Below are 12,205 nucleotides of genomic sequence, written 5' to 3' on the forward strand. Positions count from 1 at the left end.
CCAATAAAAGAGACATGTTCCACTCCCAGGTCCTCCCCATGGAGCACTAAAGGAGATTTCAGTGTCTCTACTAAAATCCCAAACTGCCTTAGTGAATCCTGATTCCTCACCTTGAGCCTGGAGCCCCAGAAGAATCCTGTAGGGAATGGAATGAAGATGGAATGTAATTTCCATAACTGCTGTAAGCGTCCAATTTAATATGCAAATGGCCTATTTAGCTTTGGCAAAGCTTTTCTGAACTTCATTCTGAGGCATGCCTATGTCACTAACTTCCTATCTCTATCAGACCTTCTCATCTGCTGGGAAAAAAACCTGTCTTGACTAAATCAATTGCCTTCATTCATTACTCTGCTCTTCTCACAACAAAACTATTTCAGATAATGTTCTTTTGTTATAGGATCATTTCCTTACCTATTCTCTTGCTAACCTGTTCCAATTAGGCTTATTCTTATTGTTCCACTGAGATTACTGTTGTCAGGGTCTCCAAATTTGCCAAATTCAATAGTCATTTATCTGTTCTTATCATTTCTGACCTCTCAGCATCATTAGACAGAGTTCTACCTTTTCCTTTTTGAAACATTTTCTTCTGTTGGTTTCCATGAGACCATGCTGGTTTTCCTTCTCTTTCTCTAGGTGCTCTTTCTCAGTCTCCATTGTTAGCTCCTACTCCTTGGTAGGTAATCTCACAGCTCCAGATACTTTCTGTATGTTGACAACTCCCAAATTAACATTTCCAAACTTGGTCCTTACCCCAAACTCATATATCCAGTAATCTGCTCACATTATGTGGTTCATATACCCAACAATATGCTCTACATCACTTGCTGGGTGCCTAATGGGGACCTCAAATTTAGTATAGTCCAAATAATACACACTTGATTTCTGATTTCCACAGATGTTCTTCCCCATCTCAGGAATAGTGAATGCACCACTATTCATCCACACTGGTTAAGCCAGTGTTTCTCATACTGTGTATGGTGAAAACTAAGTTCTGAAAATTTTCAAGCTATATTTTGGTAAAATAAAGTAAAAATGAATTATTATATATAAATATATACAATGAAAATGCAAGAAAATATATAAATATAAACTATAAACATGCACATATATGTATAAGTGTAAATATAAAAGGCATGTAAAAGTGTTATGATTTGTAATACTTTGCTTTATAATAAAAGTGTTATGATTTATAATAAACTTTGCTAAATTTCCATAAAATTTTCTTAATGGTTATTCTCAATTCTGTATTTATCTCATGGTGTAAAGGTCTTGCAGACTGCCACAGGTCCTCAGACCACACTTTGAGTATGCTAAGTTGAACCCTAAATTTAGAACTTACCCTGGATTCCTCTTCCTCCCTCTCTTTGCCATGCTCTATCAAGCTTAAATGTTGCCTCCCTAAAACAGTCTTCTCAGACCACTTTACCTAAGATAACTCTCCATTCTAATTCTCTACATAATACTCGTTGCTTTTTAGCATTTTGCCTGCTTGTTTATTGAGAGATCCAGTATTTCTAGCACTAGAACATTAACTCCACAGAAGCAGAGATCTTGTTTGTCTTGCTTTTCTCTCTATCAACAGCACCTGGATTAGTGAATGCCTGGGCAGGTGTCAATGAGTACCCGAAGAATGAGGGAATGCATGAATGACATGGGGCAATCACTTGTTCCAATATTACCACATCTTTGAGGAATCTGGAACTATGTGCTTGGGATGGGAGTGAAGTCTTTGGTTAAACTTGTGACTCTAGTTAACCACAATTGTATGACTTAGATGGGTGGAGATGGTATTAGAATGCTCTTGAAATAGCATTTGAAAACATATGGCTAATATGCATCTGCCCCTAGATATAGACAGAGTAAGGACTCATGTGTTCCCCATCACATCAGCCATGACCTCTAGCTACTATCTTACACATGTTATCACCTGAATCTGTGTAGAACTAGAACTTAGGAAACATAGAAATTAGGTGTTTCTTGGTTTGAATTTCCTTTTTTTAAAAAAAAAATATTTATTTATGCATACAAGGGTACAGGGGTACAGGCCAGAGATGGGGGGAGGGTGAGAGGATTCACCAGAGACAGTGGGGGAACAGAACAGGCAGACTGACTGAAGTACACTGCTGAGGGGAGTAGCAGGTGAGACAGGAAAGGTCTGCTGTGCCATGTGGGTTGCTCCCTGGCTGGCCGGGGATCGAACTCATGCTGCAGAGGCTGTGGATTGCTTCATAGTGTGGTGCTTAACTCTTTGTGCCACCAGGGAGGCCCTGGTTTGAAGTTCTTGGAGCCAATTTTAAATTTGCCCCTCTCAGTCACATTTCAGACTGAATAAACAAAATAAATTCACAGCTCTTTCAGTACAGAAAAAGTGATTACTCTCCAGTTAAGCTTATTAATTTTTTTAAGATTTATTTATTTATGCATATAAGAGCTGGAGTATAGGCCAGAGGTGTGAAAGGATGAGAGGATTCACCAGAGACAGAGTGGGGAAGAACAGGCAGATGTACTGAAATACACTGCTGAGGGGAGCAGCAGGCGGGACAGGAGAGATCAGCTGCACCATGTGGGTAGCTCCCTGTGGGGATCAAACTCATGCTGCAGTGGCTGTGGATAGCTTCATAGTGCTAAGACTTAACCCCTTCCGCCACTAGGGAGGCCCTTTAAGCTTATTAATTTTTAATTAGATAATTCAAACCAGTTGAAGTGAAAGATTATTCACTTCTAATACACAACCTAATTTACTTTAAAAGTATCGAGACTATTTTCAACATTATAGGTGATTTTTAAAAGTTAATAATTAAAGCTTCCAACTATCCACAGATGAGGTTGAACTAAATGAAATCATTTCTATATGTCAAAAATGGTAGAAAAGCAGCAATTTCATATGATTCAACTCTGTATTTCACAATGACTGTATTTTCCATGGATGCATTAAATGAGTCCACCCACACATTTGATATTTCCCTTTGTCTTGCCAGTTTAAAATCACATGGGGCACATATATTTCTTCTTTGTTAAATTGCATTCATGCTTTAAATTGATATATTTTTTCCTTTTAACAAATTTGTTTATTTTCTAGATACTTGGGAGTAAAACCAGCAAGTCATTTTATTTCTTCACCTTGTGAGATAGGTGCTAAATAGTATTTTATTAGTTTTTAAATTACATTCAGAAAGAATAACTCATATAGCTCTCAAGCCCCTCATATAGACCCCAGAATCCAAGAAGTCCCAGGTTTTTTTTTTTTTTTTTTTTTTTTTTTTTTTGTGAGGATAGCCTTCTATGGCTTGTTGTTTCAATTTAAGTCCCCAAATTCCCAGTCCATTCTATTCCACTGCTAGCCACTATTTATATGGACTCATGCTTTAAGCTAAAAAACCTCCAGAGGTCCTTCTACTGTCTGGCTTGTAAGGCTGGTAATTTCCTGGCTAATTACATTATCAGAATAGTTCTAGGAGGAAATGAATTTCTGAGATTCTATTTTGAAAATATGAACTAATTTTTCTAAGAATTATTGTCATGCATGATAGTAAGGAATGATTATATTTCAGGAATACAATGAGTCACATATATAGCTTTTTAAAAATATTTTACATAATTCTTACATCATTTTTCATCTTTGCACAATGTATGCATTTTCATTTGGTTACACATATATAGCTTTTAAATGCCTGCCTGAGAATATGAATGTCACTTTGTCTTCATGTTTTCCAAACAACTAATTTTAGGGACTTGATATTATCCAACAGGGGTCTGATTTTATAGAATTTATACATATTTGAACTGATTTAAAAAAAACTACAGAAGCAAAATGATGAAAATATGAATATTTTGTCTTACTATAAATGTTTACATATTGGTTATATATTTATTATTTCACTAGTACTACATATTGGGAAGTGATGAAAACAGAACACTCAATGAGTTATTTAAAATAAACTGTTCATTTGGCCTCCCTGTGGCCTAGGAGTTAAGTCTCAGCCCTATCAATGCTAAGGCCTGAGTTCGTTCCCCCAGCCAGGGAACTGACCCACATGGTGGAGCAGACCTCTCCTGTCTCACCCATTGCTCCCCTCAGCAGTGTATTTCAGTAGATCTGCCTGTTCTGCTCCCCACTCTGTCTCTGGTGAATCCTTTCACTGCCATCCCTCCCTGTGCCTTTGGCCTGCACCCCAGCTCTTCTATGCAAAAATAAGTAAAAATTTAAAAAACAAAACCAAAACAGCCTATTCCCAGGCTGCAGCACAGACCAATTATACAGGGGTTGGAACCAAGGCCGAATCAAGAGGGCAGAGCTGGTGACTGGTCCCTCTATGGGGCAGCAGTGGTAGTGACAGTGGTGGTGGCCATTGCCTATGGCCATAGTCAGGTGACAGGCCACAAACCCTGCTTGGGCACCCCCTGCCTGCCAGGCCTACTGAGTCCCTGAGAATTAGCCCATTGGACCAGACCTAGCCTCCTCACCAGGAGACTCAAGTTTCATAGATCATGGTCCAGCTCCATGGCAGAGTGGGAAGTTAGGACAACTAAGCACCCATTATAGCTTGCTGTGGAGAGAGGGGAGAGGAGACAGAGATGACAAACCTCACTGCTCAACAAAACTGAGACCGAGTATTTAAGCCCCAGATTCCTCTCCAGCCCCCACCTCACACCAAAGTAAACTAAGAAAAGAAACAAAACTAAACCTGTCATGCCCCAGTCACATAAAAGTGAATAGGCAACACATGGCTAGACAGCAAGGAACTTCTGAGCACAAGATGGAAAAGCAAAAAGACAACAGGAGTTCTAGATTACAGATAAAGGGTATGCAAATAGAGGGCCTAGACTTCAGATAAAGATTTTAAAACAAAAATTTTAAAAGAGCTAAGTGAGTTACTGGAATGTTCAGTCAAAGGCATACAAGCAGGTGCAAGATCTTAGAAAGGAAACCCAGGAACAGAGAGAGTTCTTTACTACAGGGAATGAAATGTTCAAAGAAGACACAAAGAGACTGAATGAAATGAAGGCAAATATAGAAAATACTTTAAATAGAATTAAACTGGTAAAAGGAAGAATTTCAGAAAAAGAAGACTCAAATGTACTAATCATCCAGTAGAAAGAGAGAGAAAAAAGGAAAAGTGAAGAAACTCTACAAGGAATATCATCAGACTAAATTAGAGGAGGAAACATAAGGATAATGGGTATTCTAGAAGGGAGAGGGAGAGAGAAGAGAAAGAAAGAGAGGAGAGAGAGAGAAGAGATCAGAGACCCTTTTCAAAGAAATACTTGCTGAGAATCTCCCAAATCCAAAAGATGAATTAAGCGTGGACATGCATAAAACAGAGAGAACACCCACATTTCCAAATGCAAAATAACCTACACCAAGACACCTCATTGTTGAATGATCAAAAGTCAAAGGTAAACAATTTTACAGGAAGGAAAAAGAAGATAATTTACAGAGACATCCAAATTATGCTTTCCTCAGATTTTGCCTCAGTCACTCTCCAGGCAGGGGGAGCAGGGAATGTAGTGTTCACAGCCCTAAAAGACAGAACTGTCAGTCAAGAGAATACTCTATCCTGCAAAATGAACATTTAAATATAAAGGTGAAATAGAGGTTTTCTCAAACAGAAGGAAATAGTTTCTCACCACCAGATCTGATCTGCCTAAGAAATGTTAAAAGCAAAGTGACAATAGGAATACAAAACCAAAGGCATGAACAAAAATATTATGAATCGGTAACAGAGCACTAAAGAGGAGGGAAAAACAGGTAGGATGTATAATTAAATATTAGAGAGCTGACACCAGCTCAGAAGGACATTTTTAGACATAATGACTGATTTTGAAAATTGTCCATTACACAAGATACTTATTCTTGGAGCACAAATATGCCACTTTGCTTGTTTCTGATGGCAAATTTCTCAGCCTCAGACTTCTTTGTTCTGCAATGTACTCACAGCTGCAAGACAAATTCAAAACAGATGAAGAAAAAAAAAAAGCTATTCATAGCTAGGTACTATAGATACTGTTGTAACCAGATCTTAACTGGATGTTTCTAATGAGGCATCAAGATGGGCTAGATATCAGAAGCAAGTGAGTTTGGATACAAACTATCCTCCAGAAATTTCAAAGCAGGTGCTTAAGGACAGATTTGCAGAAGGAGAAGATCCAGTGAGAGAAATCTGCTGAGCTTTTCATGCTTCAGAATTTCCCACATTAATCTTTAGCCACTACCTTTCACCTCAAATCTAGGAAGGAGATAACTGGGCCTATTGGAAAGCTTGCTATGTTTCTTCATTGTTTGGCATCTGACTTCTGCCTTAGAAAGTTAAAGTGAGAAGTGAAATGGCTTTTTGGTGGTATGCAAGCTGATGGCACCTTTAAGTGACCCATAGTCCTGAATTGTGTCGGTACACAATTCTCATCAAGCAAAAGTGGGCCGTCTGAGGTAAAGTCATGTGGGGTCAGCTTTTGTGCATTCATAGTTGGAAAAGGAAGGAGTCAAAAACAGCAGTGAGGGAAGCAGAGGAGAGAGCAGCAAGGAGAGAAACTGTCCATCCTCCCCTTCCTGGGCTTTATTACTTTTTTTAAAGATTTATTTATGCATGCATGCAAGAACTGGGATGTAGGCCAGAGGTGTGGAAGGTGAGAGAATTCACCAGAGACAGAGTGGGGAGCAGAACAGGCAGATGTACTGAAATACAATGCTGAGGGGAGCAGCGGGCGAGTCAGGAGAGGTCTGCTAAGCCATGTGGGTAGCTACCTGGCTGGGGATGGAACTCGAGCTGCAGTAGTTGTGGACAGCTTCATGGTGCTGATGCTTAACCCCTTGCACCACCAGGGAGGATCCCCTTTCTGGGCTTTAGGTCCACCATTCATATCAGTCCCTAGGGTGAGAGGTAGGAATGGGGATATTTGTATGCAGAATCTAATTTTTGAATAAGGATTAGAATACTGGTTACTACAAGGACTGGAAATGTTGTATTAGTGAATCAAGACTGCATTTTGCTACATAGAATAGAAACTTAAATGTCATAATATGTCATAGAAGTCACCATAGAATCTTATGTGACCTAAAAGTGGTCCAAATAGTTTTGAGATCACTTCACATATGAAATTTCTAGGAGCAGAAGAATTGGTCTGACTGGTTAATTGTGAAGGGATAATGGGAGAAGAAATAAAAATTGCTTTTTATACATATATGTTTAATGTACCAGTTATGTGATATAGTATATAATTTCAGATGAGCTACCTAAAGAATACTGTGGGTCAAGGAGTTTCAATGCAGTCTGTTACTAAAGCACCAAATCTTTTCATCTGAGTTGTTAACAAAATGTGCACCAAAGCAGGAATTGATGATTTCTCTGTAGTGCTTTGCCACTAAGAATTAGTTATTCCAAGGGTAATTACCCATCAACACACATAAATCAAGACTGTCATTCCAAGTTATGACTAATGGCACTCAGATTTTATAAGGAAACTTGCAAACAGTAGCAAGTTAAATTTACAGATGCTTCCTGCACTGTTCTGCACAAAGGTCACATACCAATTCACTGTGGTGGATGCACACTTCGAATTTTCCATTTGTCCTTGTGTTCCCTTTGTGAATAAAAGCAGCTGTTTCTGCTGCTCATAGGTGATATCTGCTTAAAGGAGAGAATATTTTTCTATGTGAATCTGGCCTGGAGGCAAAAAATCAATGATATATGATCCACTCTTTATTGGCTTATTTTAAAGACCTTAATGAAAACGAGCTGCACAGAATTTCAATTGCACTGTGAAAGAAAACAAAAAGGCAAAAATTTTTTTCAGAAGAATATGCCTTTTGAAAATATAAGTTTTTTTCTTTAAAGGTAATCCTCTTAAGTCTGATAGTTTGACAGCTTGAAATATTTGATTTCTGGGACAATCTGCAGCAGTATTCTTCAGGTTGGCAGAGTGGTAGAAAGTTCTCTTCTGCTGAGAACCAGTATGTTATGACAAGGCCCCAACAGATACAGCATTGCCAAGACTCTGGGTTTCCAAATCATGTTTCATTATGCCCCACTCACTTCCCTGAGCTCATGGCTGACTTCCTCTACTTTGGGTTATGAGACTGGTTTCAGGGGCAATATCAAATAGAACCAAACCAGCAGGAAGAGAGTGCTTAAAGGGTTACCAACCAAATTTGGGTATACTGTTCACAAAGAAAGTTTTACGTCCTAGAGAAAGTATTCTTTTTGTTCTAGGGAGTCACCTATTGGACATCAGATAAAAGATTCCTAAATAAACGTGGAAGTTAGCATACATAGAAGATGTCTTTTTTTTTTTTTTGTGGGACCCTTGCCGGTGGCCGGGGATCGAACTGGCGCTGCAGAGGCTGTGGGCAGCCTCGCAACCCAGCGCTCAACCACTGCACCACTAGGGGAGGCCCAGAAGATGTCTTATTTTATCATTTATCTAATGATTACATGCTACCTTCAATAGAAACAACCGGGTTTCATAGCCTACCTACTCTACCCCTGCCACCAAATTCTTACTACATATTAAATGAAGCACCAGGGATACAATATTCTATTAAAAAAACTGTTCTAGGGGCCTCTCTGGTGGCGCAAGGGGTTAAGCAGAGCACTATGAAGCAATCCTCAGCCTCTGCAGCACGAGTTCGCTCCCTGGCCAGGGAGCTACCCACATGGCGCAGCAGACCTCTCCTGACTCACTTGCTGCTTCCCTCAGCAGTGTGTTTCAGTCAGTCTGCCTACTCTGTCTCTGGTGAATCCTCTTGCCCCCGCCCCCCACTCCCACACACCTCTGGCCTGTACCTCAGTTCTTGTATGCATAAAAATAAATAAATCTTAAAAAAAAAAGTTTTAGCTTCAAAGAGTTTGCATAAAATACATCATGTAATTGTGTGTTAGTTCAGCAAACATTCACTGAGCACTTACTCTGTGCCAAGCAGAAGAGGAATGTAGCAATGAACAAGAAACCTCCCAATCCTGGGTTCCCAGGGAGTTTGTGAGTAGGTGCATCGTGGATGGATCCATGGCGGAAAACAGAAGATACCTCACTATCTTGGCGCCAGGATTCTATGATGCACAAGGTGGGCAACATATGACTAATAGCTTTGTGGAATTCTTATTAGAAATGGGTGGCAAGACTATTTGCTCACAACAGAGGATTTTCATAAAGAAGTCATGGTGAAAGAAGAAAGAGGTAAGATTTAAATAGAGGTAATGACTAAGCAGAAGATGATTAGATGAACAAAAGGCAGAGCAAGAATTAGGTACTTATTTTCTTTTCCTCTGTCACCCAGGGCAGTATCTGGAAACTTCAGAAAATTTTACAGAAGCATTAATAAAAAAAAGGAAAGGGGAGGAAGCTGCAGTACAAAGAGATGGGAAGATTTCCAGAGAGATGAGGATGACGAGGAAAGTTGGAATAAAACATTAAGTGGGCATGAATGTGTGCAGATTTAGAAACTATCGTCAACGATATTTAGATCCACCTTTCTAACTTAAACCTTTTACGTTTTATTAAAGTTCAAAGAAGATTCATGGATGTTGAATAATACCCTTCAAGATAGGAAATGATACAGCCTAAAACATAGAAACTGGGCACCTCTCTATTGGCTTAGCCCAACTCAAAGAAATTGTCATCACTTTAGAAAGCTAAAATTTTTTTACCAATATGAAAATCTAAAAGGCTGACACCTTCGTATTTCACAAAATTTTAAGAATCATCAAGAAAATATTAACTGTTAACTAGTAATATTATATTAATAGAGAATGAACCCCAAAACATTACAATAGAGAAACACAAAGCAGTAGATATATCAAAGAAAACTCATTTTCTAATACATAATCTGGACATCTGAATTCTGGAGAGGAAATTGTTTGTAGTTAGTAATATTCATTGTTCAAAGATGTCTGATTTATTCTCATGCTCAATATAATGTGGTAATGAAGGATATCAATGTTCTATTCTTCATTGGCTTAGGGCTAAAATAGGGCAGGAGTACACACTTTTTTGGACCTAAAAGTTTTCAAAACAAAGTAAATGCATAATTTTCAGAAGGAATAATGTGCTTCCCACTCACATGTGTAAACTAATATGGGAGTGAGAAAACAGATTATTGATATTTTGATTTTATGTGTCCCAGACAGCAGGTATAAGAGACCCTCAGTACACAAGTGTTTCTTTATGATTATTCTCCAATTTTATGAGCAAAATTTCTTTCTGTTACCTTCACCGATGGGCCACAATACATTTTAGATATTTAGATAGTTCTTAGTGACATTTTCATTATCATTTCTCAAGGCAGCTATGGCTAAAACAGTTTTATAATTTGTTCATCATTTCCCCCCCAAAGCTTTCCTAGAATCAACATCTACCAAGCTAATGTGAGCTTTCCATCTTAGCTCCCCATTTCCTGAATTGCATTTATGTAACCTGGCTTTCATTATCCTTGGCATAGAATGTGATCTAAGACCAATTCTGTAACTAACCCACCATAATAATTCTCAGAAGAACGCTGATGCAAGTCACAGATATTTAGATGGAAAAGATTGAGATGCTATTTGACTCTGTTCCTAGTCTCAGCTATTAGCGCTGAAATGAATTCATAATGGAGGTATATGATGTACTCACATCTTAGATAATTAAGAAAAAAGCCCTTCTTTTGTTTAAATTGGGCAATGGATTAGCTTGGATCTAATCCATTAGAGTAATGATAAAGCTACCAGAGTAATGATAAGTATAGTCAAACAGCTTGTGTGCTGACCTGGTGTCATTTTTGCAGGATCTCTCTCTGAGTTATAAGAGAGAAGCTGAACACAAATCTGATTTCAACAACACTTGAAGGGTTAGCAACCACAGATGTGATGACAGTATTAGAGGAAAAAAGATATGTGTTGCAGCAATATTTGTGGGATTTGAAGGCAACTGTTGTCATAAAACTGAAAAAGGTTGCAGAGTTTCAGGAAAAATGTGAAATTGTCCTGGAGCTCAGGGCTCTCATTCTAGTTCCACCCATGACAGTTTATCTAGAAGATGCAAGAGAAGAATAGTTGTTTTGGTATTTGCCTCCCAGAAATATATGTAATTTTCTAAAATAATATATGAGAAATATACTCAATTATAATAAGCCTAAATATCCTGTTTCAAACCAATCATTAAATGTCAAAATTAAAAAGCTTTTATGTAGTACATTTTTATTTAACTTCAGTTAAAATTACCCAACATAGGGCCTCCCTGGTGGCCCAGTGGGTTGAGAGCAGCACTGTGAAGCTGTCCACAGCGTCTGCAGCGAGGGTTCGATTCCCGGCCAGCCAGGGAGATACCCACATGGCGCAGCAGACCTCTCCTGTCTTGCCCACTCCTCCCCTGAGCAGTGTATTTTGGTCAGTCTGCCTGTTCTGTTGCCCACTCTGTCTCTGGTGAATCCTCTCACCCTCTCGCGCCTCTGGCCTGTACCTCAGCAATTGTATAAATATATAAAATCTTAAAAAAAAAATTACCTAACATATAAGACAATTGTAAAATATTGTATGCCCATGGCTCCACTGGAAGCAAGAGAGAGAGAAACACTTAGGAAAATAGCATATGGTCAGAAAAGTCTGGAGTCTTGCTTTCAGGAATAATCACTTATGTTGCAAATTCTACAATAGCTGGCATATAATTTTGACTGAAAATTTATGTCATATTTCAAGGTAGATTTTATCAATTTCCAATCTTGGAAAATAAACTAAGAATTACGTTATTAAAATATAAATCTAAATTAAAAAAAAATAGCCACAGTAGGAGAAGAAAATGTCTTACATAAGAAAATACTCAATCTTTCTTGTGTTTGGCCCTTCCTTTTCAGTGTAAATATTAGAAAGTAAGGTACTGTCCAGATTGGACCACAGGATATTTCCTAATGGCTATTTTACATGATTCAATCTAATGTAACTATTGAGAGGAACTGATGGGCAGTTGATGGAGTCAGTCAAGGGACAGCTTGGAACCCCAGCATTCCTTAAAGTCTAGATCATCTCAAGGCTTAGATATTGAAATATTTCAAAGATGTGATGGTGTTTGCCAATACTGAGCTGAGGACTACTGGAAAGGACAATAGATTAGTCTCTTTTAATTTATGTAAGCAAGTGAACTGAATTAGCTATAGGGGTAATCAAGAACTGTAGACCCAGGCAGATTTGTGCTCTAGTTTCTAAAACTGCAGAATCAACCTCACTGAGATCACTGAGCA

At 38.5% G+C, this 12,205-nt stretch overlaps 1 protein-coding gene across 2 annotated transcripts in view; it reads right to left on the minus strand.

Moving 5' to 3' along the window:
• MYPN (myopalladin) overlaps positions 1 to 12,205 on the minus strand; it is a gene marked incomplete at both ends in the record, with an annotated part of 64,775 nt that overhangs the window by 12,222 nt on the left and 40,348 nt on the right. The gene's annotated exons all lie outside the window — the stretch shown is intronic.

This window comes from Talpa europaea (genome assembly GCF_964194135.1).
Source record: "Talpa europaea genome assembly, chromosome: 10".
NCBI classification, from domain to species: domain Eukaryota; kingdom Metazoa; phylum Chordata; class Mammalia; order Eulipotyphla; family Talpidae; genus Talpa; species Talpa europaea.